The sequence below is a fragment of the Lygodium microphyllum genome, chromosome 19 (assembly GCF_053477565.2).
Source record: "Lygodium microphyllum isolate KBCC chromosome 19, Lygodium_microphyllum_v1.1.10, whole genome shotgun sequence".
Taxonomy (NCBI): Eukaryota; Viridiplantae; Streptophyta; class Polypodiopsida; order Schizaeales; family Lygodiaceae; genus Lygodium; species Lygodium microphyllum.
Genome location: NC_141153.1, coordinates 51,518,109 through 51,539,457, shown reverse-complemented (window position 1 = coordinate 51,539,457; position 21,349 = coordinate 51,518,109).

Genomic DNA, 21,349 nt, shown 5'->3' with positions numbered 1-21,349 from the left:
TAAGATCCGCCATCGCAAGTCTACTCCTTACTACCCCAGAGCCAATGGCCAAGTCGAAGTCGCCAATTGCATCCTCTGCTCGATCCGGACAAGGATAATTGCCGCACATTGTCGTGATTGGGATGATCGACTTACAGAGGCCCTCTGGGCGTACAGAATCTCCCATAAAGCAGCTACAGGATAGACACCCTTCCAGCTGGTGTATGGTACAGAAGTTGTTTTCCCTGTTGAACTGGAATTGCCCTCTTTGCAAGTGGCTATCAAAGAGCACTTGGGGAATGATGATTCCCTGCAACATCGTCTCCTGCACTTGGAATGTTTAGACGAAACTCGCAGGATGGCTCTACAGTGCATGGAGGCCACGCAAGCTCGACGTAAGGCTTACCATGATAGCTTCATCAAGCACAAGGAGTTCAAAGAAGGTGATTTGGTCTTAGCCTATGATTCACGATTTGGCAAGTTTCCTGGCAAGCTTCAACAGCGGTGGATGAGCCCATATAAGGTACTTGCTGTCAACCCTAATGGATTTGTCCAAGTGCAGACCGTTGATGCCTCTGATGATCCCTTCCTAATCAATGGATATCGCCTGAAGAAGTACTTCCCTCCTTGGGGATCTTGACAATCACAGTCATCTGATCCTTTCCCTCGTTGGTGTGGCACTGTAACTCTTATGATGCTACTTCTGATAGCCGTTCTTCAGCCACTCCATATGAGGTAGATGCAACCCTCTGTCCCTTCAGGCCCACCTCTTGCCCCTGATCTCTTATCCTCTATTTTCCACCAGCGATAGTGGCGAGGATGGTCCTGACAAATGGTATTTCTACCATTCCCTTGCGAAAAAGAAAAAAAATATACATATCGGTCAAGGGAGAAAAGGACTTCGGTCCTTGTCATGCTGACCTATTCTTCAAGAAAAGGTGGAGACACCCTCGGGAATAGGAGAAAAAAAAACAAACAAGAAAAAAAAAGGAAAAAAAAACAAGAAAAGCAAAAAAGAGACAAAAACTGTTATGGGAGAAAAAGAATAAATTCCCTGTCATAGCAGGCCTCGTTCCAAGAAAAGGTGGTCAACACCATTGGGCGGGAAGCTGGCTGTGGAAAAGGTGGCAACACCCAGCAGTCCAGACAATGGATTCATCAGTTGACATCCCCAGGATCCAGTTCCGAAGCTGCCTCCCTTGGTACATTGTGTCCTGTGCCTTTCTGCAGAGCGTTTGACAGTCCTCTAGCAGACGCCATGTTCCTATCTAACACAACGTTCGATCTAATGGCTACCTCCCTGGATATGCCTCTTCAACAACTGACGACGCGATCTTCATCGACAAACAATCGAGTGACGAGAGCTTTCATCCTAACCGGATGGGGAAGTGAGTATGGTTTGCCCTCTGTATCTTTCAAACAGAGTGTGAGACAGAGGGTGGGGTGAGTGGCCGGTATTTTCCCTTCAAATCAAATGAGAGGTGAGATGCGTGAATGGAGTGTTGCACGCACGGGATGGGCCTCTCAATGCACAAAGCACGATTTGTTCTTGTGCACTGCACTATAAGGCCCCCTGGCCTTCCTTCTTGCACTGTATGCCAGCACAGGGCGGGATGCACAGTTGCACCATCAAATGAGCACAAGGCATACAACCTTTGCACAAGTGACCGTGAGGATTACATCAATGGGTTTCAGGACATGGCTGCCCTCTTGTATCTATCAACAGAGCGTGAGATAGAGGGTGGTCTGAGTGTGACTGGAGTTTCTTCAATCAATTACCGAGAGGTGAGATTGAGGGACGTTATGACCTTTGGAGCAAGGTATGTTCTCTTTTCCCTATGCACCCACGGGGTGGGTTTCCGCCGTCCTCACAGGACACGTCACCCTGTTCTGTCCACTGCACTGTAAGGCTCCCTTGCCTTCCTCCTTGCACCTATGCCAGACAGGTTGGACGCACTGATGCACCATCAACTGTGCACCCTGGCGTACTCCCTCTGCATCATCCCCCTTGTCAATTCCTAAATCGGGTGTGAGATATGGGTTTCAATCATTATTCATCGAGTGATGTCCGTAATGGGGCGAGTGATTGTTCTCTCATCCCATCTAAGTGCTGTAAGCTGAGTGACTCTCCTTCGTCAGCGACACCGACTCGACGAGATTTATTCACCAGCTACCTCCCTGGGTGCTGCTGCGTGGTCCCTGCCACGAAGGATGTGTGCTGTGAAGATACCTTGGTACCTCCTGCAGCCGACAACGACAGTGGATGTGCCATCGACAGTGGACAGTCAATCTTGATTCTCGACAACACGGGCTAAGTTTTTCTAACCCTACACTTTTTGTTGTCAGTGATGTTCATGTTTTAAGTGTGGGGACGTTAGCGGTTGGTCTGTTGTGTGGTATTAGGTCCCTGTTGCTCGGTCAACCCTATCCTTTAAGGTTTTAAGTGTCGGGACGCGTCCCTGTGCGTCTACATTACATACCGCCCTGCATATGCCTCACTTTGCTCATGCATGTATGACATGACTTTCTGTTACACTCCTAGGATCCCTTTCCCACCCACCCGTCCACTGTCACCCCTCCCTTGGGGCTGTTTCTCCTCCATTTCTCTTATTTCCTTATTCACTAAACTTCCAATCCACCTTTATAGCACTATTCGTCCCTTCGAACTGCCCACTTTTTCTTTTTTCCCTACCCCTGTTCCGATGCATGGTTTTTGAGTTATTAATTTTTGACGGATTTTGCAAAAATTAGAGCGTTTTCCATGTGAACGTGCTTTGCTTACTTCGGAACGGTGATCTGACGTCATAGCCCTGACAACCACTTTCCCCCTGACTTTTTTCCTTTTTACTCCATGTCATTCCAATGCACGGTTTGTCCAATATTAATTTTTACGGTTTTTCGGGACCTTTTCGGGCGTCTTTTTGACATTTTTCCATGTGAACCTGCCTTGTTTGCACCGGAATTCCAGTTTGATTTGACAGCCGTGTCCATCGTGTCTTTCCCTACATTTTTTCTTTTTTCTCCCCCTTCTTACGACTTTCATATTTTTAATTATTAATTTTTAAAAGTGTTTTTAAGTGTCTTTTTGGTATTTTTTGCATGTGAACGCCTCCTAACTCTATTCGAATTGCGTTTTAACGTGACAGCCCTGTGCAACCCCTTCCCCCGCACATTTGTCGTTTTTACTGTCCTCTGTTTCGGTGAACCGATCTTCTGTTATTAATTTCCGACCGTATTTTCGTGTGTTATTTTTATGTTTTTCCCATATGAACGCGTCCTATTATAGTTGAAACTGTGTTTTGACATGATAGCGTTGTTGGGCGCATTCTTCTGCACATTTTTCCTTCTTTCCACCTTGCATTCCGGCGAGCGGATTTCCTGAAATTAATCCCCGTATGTGTTTTTGGGACCGTTTTTCGTGTTTTTTGCATGTGCACACCCTTTATTCCCCCCAGAACCCCCGTTGACCTTTTCCCCTATCTTCCCCCTGCCGTTTGGTACATTTTTTGTTTTTACAACATTTCGTTTCGACGATCAGATTGTGAGATATTAATTTTTCTTTATTTTGACGTGTTTCGCGCGACTCGTCTCGCGCGTGAACGCCTGCATTTTTGTTTTACGCGCCTTGCCACGCCCGATCACGTACGCGCACCCCGTGCCGACGTCCTGACGTCGTTCCGCTCCTGCCATTGCAAATTTTTTTACCCCGCCCCGCGCACGTGCGCGGGACGGGGGGACACGCCTTTCTTTTCCTTAATTTATTGCTTATTTTAACAAAAAAATATTTATTATTTTTTAAAAAATAAATTATTACCCCCCTCCCGAGCGTCGGTTCCAACTCCCCCCTTCCCTCTTCTCTCTCTCCTTCTCTCTATCTCTCTCTTCTTGTTCTTTTTTTTCTCTCTCCTGCCCCTCCCTCTCTCTCCCCGTAACTCCCTCCCTTCCCTCCCCTCCTCCCTCCACCCTCCTCCTCTGCTCTCTCCCGCTCCCTCTTCTCCTTCTCCCCATTCATCCTCTCCCTTCCTCCTCCCTCCCTCCATCCTCCTCCTTCTCCCTCCCTCCTCTCCCCCCTCCACCCTCCCTTCTTTCTCCCTGCCGCCGGCGCTGGTCGCCCTACAGCCTCGCCTTGCGCCTGCGGGGATCCGCCCGTCGCTGCCGCTGGTGTGCCGCCCCACCGCCTGGTACACCACCCGCCTGGTCTTCCGCTTGCCGCCCACCTATGGCCTCTCCGTCCACCTCCGGCCTCGCCGTCCACCTCTGGCCTCGCCGCCCGCGTTGGCACCTGCTGCCCGTCCAGAAGCCCCACCACACGCCTGGCGCTGCTCGCCTACGCTGCCCCGCCTCTCCCTGCCGCCTCCACCCTGGGCGCTCTCTCCCTTCGCCAGCGCCGCCGTTGGCTTCGTCCGCCCGCCCCCCAAGTGTCTTCCCCTGCCTGGTGCCAATTGCGCCACCGCCTGTTGGCTGTCCGCCGCCCGCCCTCCTCCTGGGCCTCCGCCCCCCACCTCCCACTTCTTCCTCCCCCACCTCCTTTCCCTCCCTCCCACTGGCAACCCCCCCACACCCACCATTCCCACACACACCATTGCCCCCGTTCCCACCTTCCCCAACCCCACCATTCCCACACCTCCCCATTAACCCCCCCAGTCACACACACCCCCCCACACCCCCATTCACCCCTACCCCCCAAACCCCCATTACACACACTCACACCACCACCCCTTCTACCCCCCCCATTTTTATACACACCCAAAATTCCCACACCCCCCCACCTAAACCCCCATTCACACACATTCCTATCCCACCCATTCCCGTAAACCCCCCCCCAATTCCACATTTCCATCCTCCCCTTACCACCCATTTCCACCCCCCCCCCCCCCCCTTAATACCCATTCCCACCACCCTTTCTAAACCCCACCACACCCTAACCCCTTCCTAAGCACACCCTCCCTTCCCTTAGCTCCGGTTCACCCCTTCCCGCAACGAGCCCCACGCGTCCACAAACGGATCCTCACCTACAACCCGGGTTCTCACATGGCCACCCATGTTGCTGCGGTTTTTATCGTGTCTCCTAGCGGCTGTTTGTGTGTGTGTATGCGGGAGCGTCTTTTAGCGCCTGTTCACGCGCGGGATGCGCGTTTGGATTTGTCCATGCGGTGGTGCGTGCTGGTTCGTGCACGCACAGCTGTCACGTGTGTCCGGGTATTCCTTTTTGACATCCCGAATATCATTTTTTTTAATCCACAACTCCATTAAACACACTTAAAATTAGAAAAAAAAATTAAAAAATGAAAAAATTCCGAAAAATTACCACAAATTACTGAAACATTTTCCCACTATTTTAAAATTTTTCTGCCTGAAAATTCCTATAAAATAATTCCCGAAAATTCAAATTGGCTGAAAATCTTTTTAATTTGATGGAAATTGCTAAAAATTTTACAAAAAAATACCCAAAAAATCAGAAAATAATTATAAAAAATTTCAAAAAATCACATTTATCTTCTTTTTTAATTTGGATATTTTTTGGAGTAAATATTATTTACATAATGTTGGACATTTATTTCTTTTTGCAACATCTCATGACAATGTATTTATTATAAATCAAATTTTTTCGAGACTCCCCAACATTAAATAAATATTTCCATCACATTGAAACAATATGGTTTTCCATCCTTGTAGTGGGAAAATTTGGGTTCTTGGTTTTTTTTTTTTAACAACACAAACAAAAACAAAACTTACCAAAAAAAAAACAACAATAAATACAACCAAACAAACAACAACCACCAACTAAAAACATAAAAACCCTACAAATCAACACATCCAAATAACTCCAAGACATACCCTTTTTTTCTTTTTTTCTTTTGATCATCCGTTTCATTGTTCTTTGTCATGGTCATGGTGTTAGCTCGTTTTGTTTTTCTATCCAACAGGACCACTCTTGGCAGTCAACTGTTTGTCCTTTTCTGGATTTTTGTGGACTGGGCATTCCACTTTTGGGAGGTTGTGATTTCAGACTTTGCAGACAGACCCACACATTACCAAGTTCTTTCCTTTTTCCCTCTCTCACTTGCACAATAACACACATTAATTGTAAATAAAATCAACCGAACGTTGCACACACATAATTAACAAACTGCACCTCATAAATTGTAACTAAAATGAACCGGACGTTAATTGTAAAAAGAACCCGTCGCTGTTGCACGTGCACCTTTGCACCCTAACCCACATAAGTTGTAAATTAAAATCAATTCACAAATGCACACGCACATGCGTTTCAGACACATTAACTTGTAATTAAAATCAACCCCCAAAGTCACGCATGCATGCACACAAGTGCCACACATCATCTAATTATAACAAGGAACTACATTAGAAGAGACCCAGTTAGTCAGTCAGTTGTGTCAAAATTTGAGTGGGGCTAGGTTACGATGTCAACTCACCATGCATTAACGGGTTAATTTAATAATGAACGATGCTTAATTATTTACATAATAAAAAATGAGTCGTTAGTTTCACTCACACACTCCACCGCACTGTAGGACGTGAACGCTGCGTGGGAGTGGGAGTAGTAAAGTGACATTGGTCAACATGGTATTTATTTTTGTTTTTAGTCAGAATACTTGATTGTGTCATGCTTTTTTGAGTCTTTGTCTGGGCTACGGAATGTAGTTTTATTTTATTTTCTGCCTGATACGGGGTTACTGGGTGCATGTATGTTTGCATAGCATGAAGCTTTCGGTCGCACGTGTGTAGAGGTCATGCTGTTTTTTTTCTAGGATGTGGTTTGCCTGGGGGTTGTTATGGTTCAGTCAGTCGTGTTAATTAATTGGTTTCCTATCAATGGTCTTAATCTTGGTTTTTTTTTGGGGTTTTGCAGGTTTTCTTTTTTATGGGTATTTTTTGTATTGGATATTGTTGTTTTTCTTGGTGGATGAGGAGCTGATGAAGATGGAGCTGTGAAGATTGATGATGTTGCTTATTAGCTGAATGAAGTTGCAGTTGAAGATTTGGAAGCTGAAACATATTATATAGGTTTTGTGAAGCTGATGTTGGGGTTGTGGTTGTAGCTGCTATATTGTGATAATTGAAAATTTTTTAGCAAAAAGATTAGAGCTTTTATTCATTTTTTCCTGAGGTCGCGAGGACGCTTCCTTTCTAAGTGTGGGGATATGTTGAGTGTGAAATATGTTGGTTTTTGGGCTGATTTTTTGTTGTTTTTGATGATAAATGGTTGCTTATTTTGAAGTGTTTGGAAAGGTTTGGATAAGTTTGAAGGGTTTTTAATGGGTTTTTGATGAGGATGTTTGGTTCTGTAAGGTCTGATTTTCTTCTGTTTTGTTTCTGTTTTGGTAGTAGAGATGGTTGAATGAATGTTTTGAGAGATGATTGAAGTTGTGTGAAGAGGTTTATGAGATTGAATTGGTTTTTTTTTTGTTTTTATGATTTTTATGGGTTCTATTGATCTTCTGTGAAGTTCTGTAAGCTTATGTAGCTCTGTTGTTCTGTACTTCTGTTGCTCTATGGTTCTGTTCTGTTGTTTCTGTTGAGTGTTATGATGGATGTGTGGATATTTTGGAAAGTGTTTTTGTCTTAGTAAAGGATGAATGGAAGCTCTATCCAAGCTAATTGAAGTGAAGAAGTAACTGCTGAAGATTTACAGAAGATTTACAGAAGGTTACAGAAGACAGTGACAGAAGACAGATTTCATAGGACACTACGAAGTCTCTAGTGACCTTTCATACCAGACGTACCTTTTGGAAGGTGTATCCACGACCTAAGAAGGATTATTGAGAGTGATTATTGAGTATTGTAGTGAGGATATGATGTACTATTGATGGAGAGAGAGAGAGAGAGAGAGAGAGAGAGAGTCAGAGATAGTCAAATCTATCAAAACAGTGTAATTGTATATGAGAGATTGAGAGAGAGAACTATGAAGACATTGAAGATGAATACTATGTGATGTATTTCCATTCAAAGATGGTGTATTCTTTTGTGTTTTTTGTTCTTTGATGGAGATTATGAAGAATATGGTTGATTTTATCAAATTCGTGGGAGATCTACATGATGTTGCATGAAGATTTGTTGTGCCTGGTGTTCTTTTCTTCATTGTGATCATATAAAACCTAATAAAAAAGCTTGTTGATAATGACAAGATAGATTTTCTTGCAATAGAAACCCTATTTCCTTGGTGTCTCTCTTGGGGCTCCAGCATCATTGGCATCTAATGTGCCATTCTAACATCAAGATTGTACCAACAAGTCTTGGTTTCATGGCCATTTCTTTCCTCTTAGTGTCAAAAATACCAAAATCCTTCAGGTTTTTTTTAATCTTCTTGTGCAGTTTACTCTCTTGTTCCCTTCTCTTTGACTTATCCTTTGATTTCTTTTTCTTAGATTTGTCTGAACCCAATTTCTTTTTCTTCCTCCTATGCTTCTCTCTACTAGACTCATCATATCAATTAGCACAATCATCCTCTGATTTTGAACAATCATCACTATCCTGATCATGAGTATCACTTTTTTATTCGAAATCTATTTGTAGCACAATCTAACCATGAAGAATCATCATCCTTATGACTCCTTAATCGTGAAGTACCCAACCTTCTCTCAACCCTCATAGCAATGCTAATCATAGTATCCAATGCACCATTTGGACCTAACTTCACATTAGCAATTGGTTTCTTGACCTTACCCCTCAAACCCTTAATAGAATAAGTTATTTGTGTCTCCATTTATGGTGCATCAACAGGATTCAATCTATTTAGCAAGTTCCTAAATTTTTAGGCATAATCTTCAACCAGCATACTCTTCTACTTTATATTCTTGATCTTTCTCAATATATCTCCAGGGGTTTTATCCTTCTGAAACCTACCCAAAAATGGAATCCTTAATTCATTATACGTATTAAATGTTGCCACACCATAGCTAGAAAACCAATCCATTACTTTTCCATGTAGAGTGGCTACAAAACTGTTGCAACTTAACCTAATCTCCATACATCTGATTAAATCCACTAGTTGTCCATCTAGTTTCAAACTAAGCAACATGATAGTCCAGATACTTCTTCTTCTTACCTTAAAATTTAGATGCTCACACTTTTGGATTAACTAACTGATTCAAATTCATGATTTTTTACTTTTTAAACTTCTTTTGAGGTGACAAGGGATTAAATGTCAAAGATTTCCGAGAGGTTTCTTGGCTAGAATCCTTGCACTATGCAAAAGGAATGTTCTCCCTATACACTCTATGTTGCAATCTTTCAAATGATCGACCAGGAGATCTTGATAGTTAGTGGGTAATACAATTTCATCATCATTTGACAAAATAGGTGTATTTAAAGGAGTTGAAGGGGATTCTCTAGAAGTGGTAGAAGAGTGATATGTTATTGAAGTACTTGCAGAGGTATGCACTCCAAGAGGGTTCTATCAGTATACTACTCTTCATCTAGCCTACCTAATCCCTTTGCTTCACTCCTATCATTCAAGCATGCAGCCTATTGTTCCTGCCTTGATGAGGCTCCTTGAATTCTCTAGATCTGCTCCTAGTAAGGATAGGATTGGAGAAATAAGGGTAATTGTTAACATAAATGCTATCCATAAAAGACACCTAATATGCCCTCACTGCCATCAGCACTCCTAAGCTTGATCTTGCAGCTTAGTCATACAAAATTTGATTCCAAGGTCGATGCCTAAATCAATAGAATTATTTCCATGAAACCGACAAGATTGTCAAAGTGTTTAGGACATTCAAAACCATAACACAAAATACAAGAACATACAGATTTTTTGAAGCACAAGAATTTAGCACAGCCATAACTTCTGCACAATTTTCATCAATCATAACCAAAAGCATTCATGAATAGTTAACTCAACAACTTTAGTAATTAGGGAAACAAAACACAACATCAAAGATCAACCATTAACGACAACCAAGAAATACTATCATCTTGCATTTTTAGTTTCATTCATTTGATGGCAAATGATACAACTACCCGAATTCAAGATAGATGCATGTGTTTCAAGTGAAGACATCGTATGACATATACGATTGTTTTTACATAGGTTGATCTCACATGACTACCTACACACAAAGACTAAGGTATGAAATAATATTAAATATACATTGTAATTTTTCTCTTTGAATAAATCTCCACCATGTGTGGGCAAAACCTTCGAGATGAAGGGAGGCAAAAATAATCTTTGCCTCATCGATATGGGGGTAAATGAGAAAATAGGCTTCCAATTTAAAGGTCCATTCCTCTAATTCAGCCGGGGATGAGGACTTCCCATTAAACTTAGTAAACACAATCTTGTCACGCAGCTCGTTTGGGTCTTGCTGTCCATGTATGTCATGTGCTACATGCTGCCCATGTATGTTGTGCTGCCCATACATGCCTTGCTGTCCAAACCCTGGCTATCCAAAATTTCCATGAGGGCCATGCTGCCCGTGCATTATATGAGGACCAAACTGCACATTAGGACCTTACTGTCCAAAATGACCATGATGCCCAAAACTGCCATGTACATGTTGCCCATTGCCATATGCATGCCGCCCATGTACACCTTGCATTACATGCTGCCCAAAATTTGCATTAGGCCCTTGCTGGCCATTCCCATGAGTGTGCATATAGCTTCCATTACGAGGGAGTTGTAGTCCCAAGGATGGGCTTGAAGGGTTTGTAATGGGGGAGGGAAGGATGGGTTCATCATGTCGAGTGGAGGGGTGCAATGGCAGGGATGAGGGTGCCCATGCGCTCGATGAGTAAGTCCATTTTGGCCATCATCTCGGAATGACGATGATCTTGGCGGGTTTCCATATCCCTATGGCGTTGTTCCAACTCTTGATGTCGTTCGGCATGACGGGTCTCATGTTGGCATAAAGTATGGTTGAGCATAGAGAAGCGGTCCATCTTGGGGGCACCCTCTTCAAACATGTCTTCACGATCCTCTTGGGATGAGCTAGGATCATTCATTGAGGCAAGGGAGTCCCTTATTTCATGCTGGAAGTCCTCTTGGGCCTTTGCTTTACCCTTGTGGCCTGCCATCCCAAGTGTAGCTCACCAGACCCCTTATTACAGAAATGGCAATATCTTGAGCTAGGAAGCTCCGATTGCCAAAATTTTTGATTCAAAGTAAAGCTCTCAATCCCCTCTATGAGGCTATGTAAAAATATTTTTGACAACAAATGATCACGACTTTGTTGTAATTGACTTTTGTGGGCTGACTGTGTAGGACTACTGCCTATCTCACAGTACCTCTAAGCACAAAATTGAGCGTATCTCCCAAATTGTAGGGCAGAATGGGGAGATTTTGGGTTCAGATCAAAGGGGGGGATGCCCTCTTAAAATTGAGCTATGGGGCCTGCACTCAATCACACAAGAAGGCTTTGCTATAATTGACTTTTATGGGCTGACTATGTGGGACTAGTTGTCTGCAATACCCTGCAAGGACTCCTTCAATGAGCATATCTTATCCCAATGCTGAGGTGCTTATTTCAATACATCCAGGGCCTCAATGGTGGTTCTCGATGCCACATAGAGCCATACATCATTTGCTCCATAGATCTCTTACTGAGACCATTTTCATGACTTTATACCCTGCCCTTCCTATATGCATCCACCATACATTCCCAAGTGATACATGACATTACCAATACATGTAGTAGACATAAATGATCAGGGCTTGAGCTATTCATTCAATTGTACATGCACCTGTAAGAAACTTTGGGCTCCCGATCATCGAGAGGTGGGCAAAGTTTCCCCCGAGCCGGGTTGTGCACCCCTTTAGGGTCTTTGATGGTAAGGGGGGGTCACCCCTCTTTTGTCTTGCCACCTCGCCTAGCATCGGGCTTTTCCTTACCCATAATATACATGGCAGACATTTATTATTAAGCAACCAGTATGATATGCATTTACAAATTGAGGGCTGGGCCTTTCATGATATGCATGATCAATAAGGAAAATGGGATGGGAAAAGGGGTTACCTCTACAAATCAATGACTCACTGATTGTACTTACCCTTCTTACAATTTCTTTCTTATCAATCAGAATCAAAATCAGAGTATGGTTAAGGATTAGAGTAAAATATTGATCAATGGGGAAAGAAATTTAAAGATCATCCAACCATGCATGCATTTCAAGGGTGTGGACTGAGGATGGGAATCCAATTGGCACTCTCAAACTCCAAGAAGGCATGCAATTCTTCCATCTCTCTCATCAAGTGGCTAAGCTCAACGATTGGATGTAAAAGAGAGAGCAAGAATTGATTGGCATACCTTATTCAAGCTTGGGGAAGAGTTAATGGCTGCCCTTTCTCCAAGAAATTTGTGGTTGCCCTTCTTCTTCCAGCCCGTGGTTGTATGGGGGGCCTTCAATGTCATATATCTTCACTTTGTTGAAGCTTGTGGCTGCTCCCAAGGCTCCCGCAGTAAGAAAATTGAAGGGGCTTCAGTGTGCCATGAGTTGGGTTGAAGGTCTCATGGCTGCCATGGCTGTTGCCCACAGTAGGGTTTGAGATATTGTCAAGGACTGATGGGGGACCTCAATACCCATGCTCAAGCTTGCCCAGAAGTGTGCTGGGGAATGAAGCAGGGAAGGCTGGAGATGGATTGAGCAGGCCACTCAATGCAAAATGTGCTGCATTTTTCGAGCTATCCATAGGAGGCTCTAGGAAGGTCAAGTAGGACTCATGGCTGCTCTAGATGCTGAGCAAGATGGGAGGAAGGCTTTGGGACAAGTCATTTAGGCTGAGGAAGAGGTGGAAGCAAGATCTCTGAAGTTCTTGGGGCTGAAGGTTCCATGGTAGCTTGAAGGAAGAAGGAGATAGAAGGTTCTCTTGAAAAAGTAACTATGCTTTTGGACTTGTCTAACTCTGCTACACTCCTTTTCCCCAAAACCCTGAAGAAACTTACATGGAAATTAGTGAAGACCTACCAAATTTATCTTCTCACCTCTAGATGTGTCCATGGTTCTTGGAAAAGCTCCAAGAAAGGCTACCATAGTCTTCAAGAGGGCTGACAGCTTGCCCGAGTACTCCCTATGTACCTATGAGAGAGATGTAACTGAGGCTTTCTAACTGTGAGAAACTGTGAGAACTCTAAATCTATGGGGAAAAAAAAGGATCAAGGAAAAAGCTCTGATACCACTTGTAATGAAAGAGACCTAACTAGCCTAACTAAGGAAGAGAAGAGAGAGAAGGACTGCATGAGGAGAAGAAGAGGAGAGAGAAATACAGGGAGAAGAGAGAGAGAGAGAAAAGGAAGGAAGGAAGAAGAAGAAGAAGAAGCCATGAAAGCTTGTGAAGGTGAAAAGGAGAGATTCTTGATAATTCTATCATGCCTTAGAATACCCTCTTACACCTTATATACCGACAGTGTGACTGGTATGTTCCCATGCCATGTTCCCGTGATCCCCGCTTGTTACATGTAGGGTATATTTTGTTGAGATGACAAGCTCAATATGTGCATACATTGATGATGAACCGCTTGGTTAGATAGGTCCACACATATAGACTTACAATATTGGTGGTCATTATGATCCTCAAATCAATTATGCATTGTTTGACTTAGTAAACCACTTTCCTTTATGTTGTATCTTATCTATGCTTTGTCCATATTGTATTGGGGGTAAAAACATAAACCCTAAACCAACAATACAAAATTTTAGCCTCCATCTCTCTTCTTGTATACTTGAGTGAGCTTTGTCTTATATATATGGTGTGTGTTTGGTACAACAGCTCAATTCCCCCATCATGTGATTCTTGACATGATATCAAAGTCACACAACTTAGAGAGGTTGGTTTTGAAGGGGCTGAAGTCCCATTCTTCCACTCTTTCTCTTGAATAGAGCTTGTGGAGGCACCGAAAGTAGAGCAAAGCAAAACTCTCAAATTGATGTGAGATTTGATATGCAAGCAAAACACTATATATTTTAAAGATAAAGTCTTTATGGCTTTATTGCTAATTTTTTGGCGATATGACGCCATTTCAAGCCCCATTTTAGACCTGCAAGGTTGTGGATAGTAATTTCAAGATCTACTGTGATTTTAGCTATGTTGATCAAAAGTGGGTGCACACATTACAAATTTCAAATCTATAAGCTCTAAGGTATTTGCCATGAATCAAACATAAGTTTTATCTACAAATAAGTTGCAAATTATATGTATTGTTAAGTAGTTAGTGGAAGAGACTATTTGGTGTATTATTGTACACTTGTTGTAAAAGATTGTAGAAGACTTGGTTATTTTTTTTATATCAATTTTGTGAAAATGGCAAAGAATAGTGAAAACCCATCATTGAGAAGCTAGACAAGAGTAACTATCCATCATGGAAGCTTTGTGTGATAAACTTCCTTATTGGAAAAGATCTCTATGAGTTTATTGCATGTGAAGAAAAGGAGCTAGAGCTAAGTAATTCTATGATTGCATAAAAATTAAAGGCATGGAAAGAATGGAATGGAAAATACATAAAATTGATATATTGGCTATCTATAATCATTAATAGTACTATGTTGAAACATTTCAGAAATATAGAAACTTCAATGTAGCTTGGATAATTTTTTAGGACATGTTTTCAGTGAATATAAAGGTACAGAGTATTCAACTTAAGCAAGAGTTGAATACTTTGAAGAAAGAGAAGATATCTGTAAATGAGTATGTTTTGGAAGTGAGAAGCATTGTATATGCCTTCAAAATATTGATACAATGTCTAATGATGATGATTTGGTTTCATCTACTTTGGATAGTCTCAATAATAAAAAGACCTAGAAATCATTTGTCACTTTTGTATATGTACAAAAGCCATTTTTAGTTTTTTATGAATTGGTCTCTATCATGATCACTAAAGATATTGACATGTAGGTTGAGTCATTTGAAAGAAGTAGTGAATATATCCAAGCATTTTACTCAAGTTGAGAAAGAGGACTTGGTAGATCATTCTTAAGAGTTCTGGTATGGGACATGCTAGTGATAACTAGCAAAACATGTTAAATCAACAGTTCAATGAAATGCAAGTTTTAGGAGGACATGGAAACTTTAGAGATAGAGAAAGCTCTAGAGGAAGAGGTGGATGACAAAATAGGGATTCTAGAAATTTTGATATTGCTTGTCATTATTGTAGCAAAACATATCATATTGCATTCCATTATTATACTAAGAAATATGATATCTATAGTAGTGGTAAATTGGAACAAGGAAACTATGTATTGTCTTCATGATAGAATGAAGAAAAAAATGAGCATATGTTTATTATGCAACATATGATGAATGCTATTATAGGAAAGGGAACACATGAAGATGTATATATGTTGATTCAAGTGCATCTAATCATATGACCAATCATATTAAATAGTTTGGAGAGATGCAAGATTTACAAAATCTAGGCTGCATACAAATGGGTGATGATTCATGCCACCCAATTTCACACATTGAAAAAGTTCCCTTGTCCTTACATTATGATCAAACAAAGGGTTTCTCAAATGTATTACATGTGCTATCCATCACAAAGAATTTAGTGTATATTGGTTAAATGATAGAGCAAGGATTGTAGGTTTGATTAAATACAAAAGGCTACTTTGTGCAAGATTTTATTGATAAGTATAGGTTAGCCGCAAAAGGAAGTAGAGTTGGCTAAATATTCACTTTAGATGCTAGAATTCTTATTATGAATACTACTATGTATGCTAAAGGCAAAGAGTCGTTGTAGACATTGATATATGGCTAAAATGTATTGGGCATGGAAATATGAAAAGGCTAAAATTAATACAATCCAAAGGGTTGGTTACAAGGTTGCTTACTTTTAGAGCTGCAAAATTTCATAAAGTATGTGACACATATTAGTTTGGTAAGCAAGCAAGACAACATTTTTTGCATGATAGAGATATGAGCATGAATATAGTTGAATTGTGCATATAGATGTTTGGGGACTTACACAAACATATTGTTGAGATATCGAGCTCCACTCGTGATATGCCAGGGTGACCGTTGTGCATTTATGTCACCGACTTGTTAGCTGTAGATGCGGTTGGTACATTGCCCATGAATAATAGCTAGATGCCAGCTATCCTTATCTACTCTAGTTCGTGGCTCAGTTAGTATGCCACCTTAGTTAGTTGAGTTTGGTTTGAGACCCATATATAGGGTTCTTCTATTTGTATGTGCTAGAGTTCTTTTTGGTTTACACAACTAAGAAGAGGAAAACTGTTTTCAGCCTCCACCTGTGTGTGTTTTCCCCCATTGTGCAAGCAAGAAAGCTACAAGTGAGACTCCTTCCTTCTCTCCCACAATCTTGACATGGTATTAGAGCCTTGTTCGTGGTAAGGAGCTCAAGAAAGCAAACCAAGTTCGCGGTGTTCTGGTAAGAGGACCAATGTTGCTTTCATTTTTCTATTTTGGGAGCAAGTCTCTGCAGATAGCACAGCCAGAAAGTGCAAGAGTGCATTGTCTCAGATTGAGATGCCCTTCGTGGTGTAGCAAGAGGGCAGTATATGCTGCGGACGAGGGCTTTAGTCCTCGGTTGCTCTGTTTTTTTTATTTGAGGCCATTTCAGGGCCTGTTTTGGAGGCGGAAGTTTTCTGCACGTACTCAGGAAAAGGCCTTGTTTTATGCTATACGACCACTGTTCTACAGGTTGGTGAAAAGTTACCATAGATATTGCATCATATGCCTATGCGCAGAGACATTGGGAGTTACAGAATCATCCTTGTTGCCTGTTGATGCAAAATCGTCACTAGGAAGTGACTGTGTGGTCAAATACCACTTTCGTCAGTTTTGCAGATTTGCCCTTGTGAGGTTGAAGCTGTGTTTTTTACAGTGACAGAATTTTTTGCAGTGTTCTGTAATGGCGTCTGATTCTCTTTCACAGATTGTCACTGAAAAGCTTGACAAGAACAACTTCCAAGCATGGAAGTCTAGAATGACGAATTTCCTTATGGGAAAAGGATATTGGAAATTTGTTGCAGGAAATGAAGAAGAACCAGTTCTTCCTGATGTTCCCAATCAACAGCAAATGCAGGCATTTAAAGGATGGCATGAGAGAGCCAAAAAAGTTATGTACTGGCTGTCTATCAGTATTTTAGACTCTATGATTATGCATATTCAGGATGCAAGTACGCCAAAGGAGGCATGGGATACTTTATCAAAAATGTATAGCACAAATACGTAAGCCAAGAAAATGCAGCTCAAGCAAGAGTTGCACAACGTGCAAAGAGAAAGTATGAGCATCAATGACTACCACATGAAGGTGAAGAAGATTGCAGATGCACTTGCTTCCATTGGGTTGCCAGTGGAAGATGATGATTTAGTTTCTGTGACCTTGAATGGTCTAGGAAAGGATTATGCACAGTTCCGAACATCCATTTCCGTCCGTGAAAGATTTCCTGATTTTGAGGAGTTGATTGCTCTTCTAATTTCTGAGGAGCAGAGAAATGGTGGTGCATCTTCTTCAGGAGGAACTTCAAAAGAAAGTGTCTTCTACTCAAATGCTGAAAGAGGTAGAGGCAGAGGTAGAGGAGGCCGATCTGGAGGCCGTGGTAGAAATCAGAATATGTAGCAAACTCAAGAAAACCAGTCCTATGGAGGAGGACATGTAACTCTAGAGGCAGGGGAGCCAAAGAGGTCGTGGTGGATGTCAAAGAGGCCAAAATGCAAACAGCAATGTTGAATGCTACTACTGTGGTAAAATGGGTCATATGGCTAAAGACTGCTATAAAAAGCAGAATGACATCATGAATGGAAAATTGCAACAAGGGAATTATGCATCTTCTAGTAGACAGGGTGATGACAGAAATGAGCATTTGTCTATGGTGCAGTACATGACCAATTCTGTGACAAGTGCAGAAGAAAGCAACGATGTGTGGTATGTTAGCTCAGGTGCATCAAACCACATGACAGGTCATGCAGAATGGATGCAGGATGCAAGGAAAATGGAAAAACCAGGATTTGTGGAGACTGGTGATGATACTGCACATCCTATTGTGCAGATTGAAAATTTTCCTTTGTCTATGCAGGATGGGAAAAAGAAATACCTATCGAATGTATTTCATGTCCCGAATATCACCAAGAACCTGGTTTCTATTGGTCAAATGGTTGAGCAGGGCTTGCAGGTCAGATTTAATTCTCATGGATGCTTTGTTGAGGATATGAAAAATAAAGGTCGCTTGATAGCAAAAGGAAAGAATAATAGCAGAATGTTTACGTTGGATGCAGACATGCCTGAATTGAGTGCAGCAATGTTTGCACATGGGACCGGTGTAGTTGCAGATATTGATATCTGGCATAAACGCATTGGTCATGTTAATGTACAATGACTTAAATCAATGCAGGCCCAAAATATTGTTGCAGGATTGCCTAAATTCAAGGTTGCAGAAATGCATAAGGTATGTGAAGCCTGTCAATTTGGAAAACAGGCAAGGAAACCATTTCCTAGACATGTTCAAGAGAGTAAGAAGCCATTGGAATTAATTCACTCTGATGTGTGGACTACTAAAGCTGTATCTATTGGAGGCTGTTATTATTTTGTCACTTTTATTGATGACTATAGCAGAAAAGTTTGGGTGTATTTTATGAAAAAGAAAAGTGAAGTGTTTGGGCATTTCAAAACTCTTAAATCTATGGTTGAAAAAGAAATAGGCCTGAAAATAAAATGCCTAAGGTCAGATGGAGGGGGAGAGTACCTCTCAAATGAGTTTGCAAGGTTCCTGCAAGAGCATGGCATAAAGCAGCAATATTCATGCAGTCATACCCTACAACAAAATGGAATTGCAGAAAGGAAAAACAGGCATATTGGAGAGGTATCTCGTGCCATGCTCATCAAAAAAGACTTGCCAGATTTTTACTTGGCTGAAGCAGTTGCTACAGCAGTCTACATAATGAACAAGACTCCCACTGCAGCAATACATGGGATGACTCCAGAGGAGAGGTATACTGGTAGAAAACCAGATATTTCTCATTTGAAGATTTTTGGTTGCATTGCCTATGTTCATGTGCCAGATGAGTTGAGATCCAAGTTGGATCAAAAAGCTGAGAAGTGCATCTTTATTGGTTACTCTCTGCAGAGGCAGAAAGGGTATAGATGCTATAACCCTTCTACTCGTAAGTTTACAGTGAGCAGAGATGTTGTTTTTTATGAGATGAGTAGCTGGTATAAACCAATAAATGTGGTTGATGATGTAGACCCTAAACCCTAAACCCTAAACCCTAAACCAATAAATGTGGTTGATGATGTAGATGCACAAAATGGTAATGCTGCACAGAATTCACAGCAGTAGTCACAAAATATTAGTGGACTTGGAGTGTCCTCTAGTAGTGGTTCGCATTCTTCGCCATGGACAGGCAGATTGAGATCAGGAGAATCTCCTCAAAACAATGCAGATAGTGGTATGCAGGTTTCATGAAAAGGAAAAGAGAAGGTAGATCAGCCCATGTTTGATGTGAATGCAGGTCACTCTTATGTGGATGGTGAATCCAGTGGCTGAGAACAGAGCATTGATGATGAGTTGGGTATTCCTTCTATTGTTACACCTGGAGTAAGGAAGACCAGGGATGTTTTTAGAGCACCTGGGAGTGAACCTACTTTGCGCAGGTCTACCAGAGCTAGGTATCCTGTGGATAGGCTGAAATATGATGGATTTACAGCCATTCACTATACCTATATGGTCAAAGTGATACAGGAACCAAAACCCACTTCTTTTGAGCAAGCCATGGGAAAAGAAAAATGGAAGAAAGCCATGGATGAAGAAATGGATGCCTTGGAAGCAAATGCTACATAGGAATTGGTACCTTTGCCTAAAGATAAGAATGTAATTGGTTGTAAGTGGGTTTATAAGGTGAAGCACAATGCAGATGGTTCTGTGAACAGATACAAGGCAAGATTAGTAGTCAAGGGGTATGCACAAACATATGGCATTGATTATGAAGAAACATTCAGTCCAGTTGCAAGGATGGAAACCGTAAGAGTAGTCATTGCTATGGCTATATCAAAGGAATGGTCTTTACATCAGATGGATATAAAGAATGCCTTCTTGCATGGTGATTTGCAAGAAGAGGCATATATGGAGTAGTCACCAGGTTATGTGCATGCTGTTCATCCTGAGTTTGTTTGCAGGTTGAAGAAAGCCTTGTATGGCTTGAAGCAAGCACCTAGAGCATGGTCTGACAAGATAGGATAGTATCTTGTCACTATTGGCTTTCAGATTTCCAAGGTAGATTTCTCACTTTATGTGAGAAAAACAGAGAAAGGTATTATGATGCTTGTCATTTATGTTGATGATTTGATTATCACAGGTGATAGTGATGAAGATATCCTTCATGTGAAAATGCTATTGAAGCAGAAGTTTGAGATGAAGGATTTGGGAGAGCTGCGTTATTTCTTGGGCATTGAGGTGATTAGATCACCAACTGGGATACGGCTCTTGCAGAGGCAGTATGGATTGGACATGTTGTCCAAATATGGGATGACAGGCTGTAAGCCTAATTTAGTTCCTTTGGAGTAGAATGTGAAGCTGAGTGCAGATGCAGGTGAGCTTCTCGAAGACCCTACTATGTACAGACGCATAGTAGGAAGTTTGATTTATATGACTATTACCAGGCCAGATTTGAGCTATACTGTTGGATTGGTAAGTCAGTTTATGCAGGCTCCAAGGAAACCGCATTTGGATGCGGCTAGACGCATACTCAGGTATGTGAAGTCCACATTGCAGTATGGACTATTTTATGAGACTGGGGTTCAGATACAGTTGCATGGATACACTAATGCTGATTGGGCTGGTAGCATTTCTAATAGACGATCTACCAGCAGATATGTGTTCTCTTTTGGGAGTGCTACAGTCACTTGGAGCAGTAAGAAATAGCCTACAGTTGCCTTGTCGAGCACAGAGGCTGAGTACAGGGGTGCAGCAATGGCTGCATGTGAGGTAGCTTAGTTGCATAAGCTACTTTATGATATGCATCAGCCTACAGATGGGCCAGTTGTCATTTATTGTGACAACATGAGTAGTATACACTTGGCAAATAACCCAGCCTATCATGCTAGAACAAAGCACATTGAGGTGCATTATCACTATGTGCAGGAGAGGGTTTTACTAGGTCTTATTGATCTAGTTTATGTCAGCACAAAGGATCAGATAGCTGACATATTCACGAAGGCATTGGGCGCAGAGAAGCTGCGCAAGTTCAAAGATCTGCTTGGTGTGCAGGAATTGGGATTGAGCTCGAGCGGAAGTGTTGAGATATCGAGCTCCACTCGTGATATGCTAGGGTGACCGTTGTGCATTTATGTCACTGACTTGTTAGCTGTAGATGCGGTTGGTACACCGCCCATGAATAATAACTAGATGACAGTTATTCGTATCTACTCTAGTTCGTGGCTCAGTTAGTATGCCA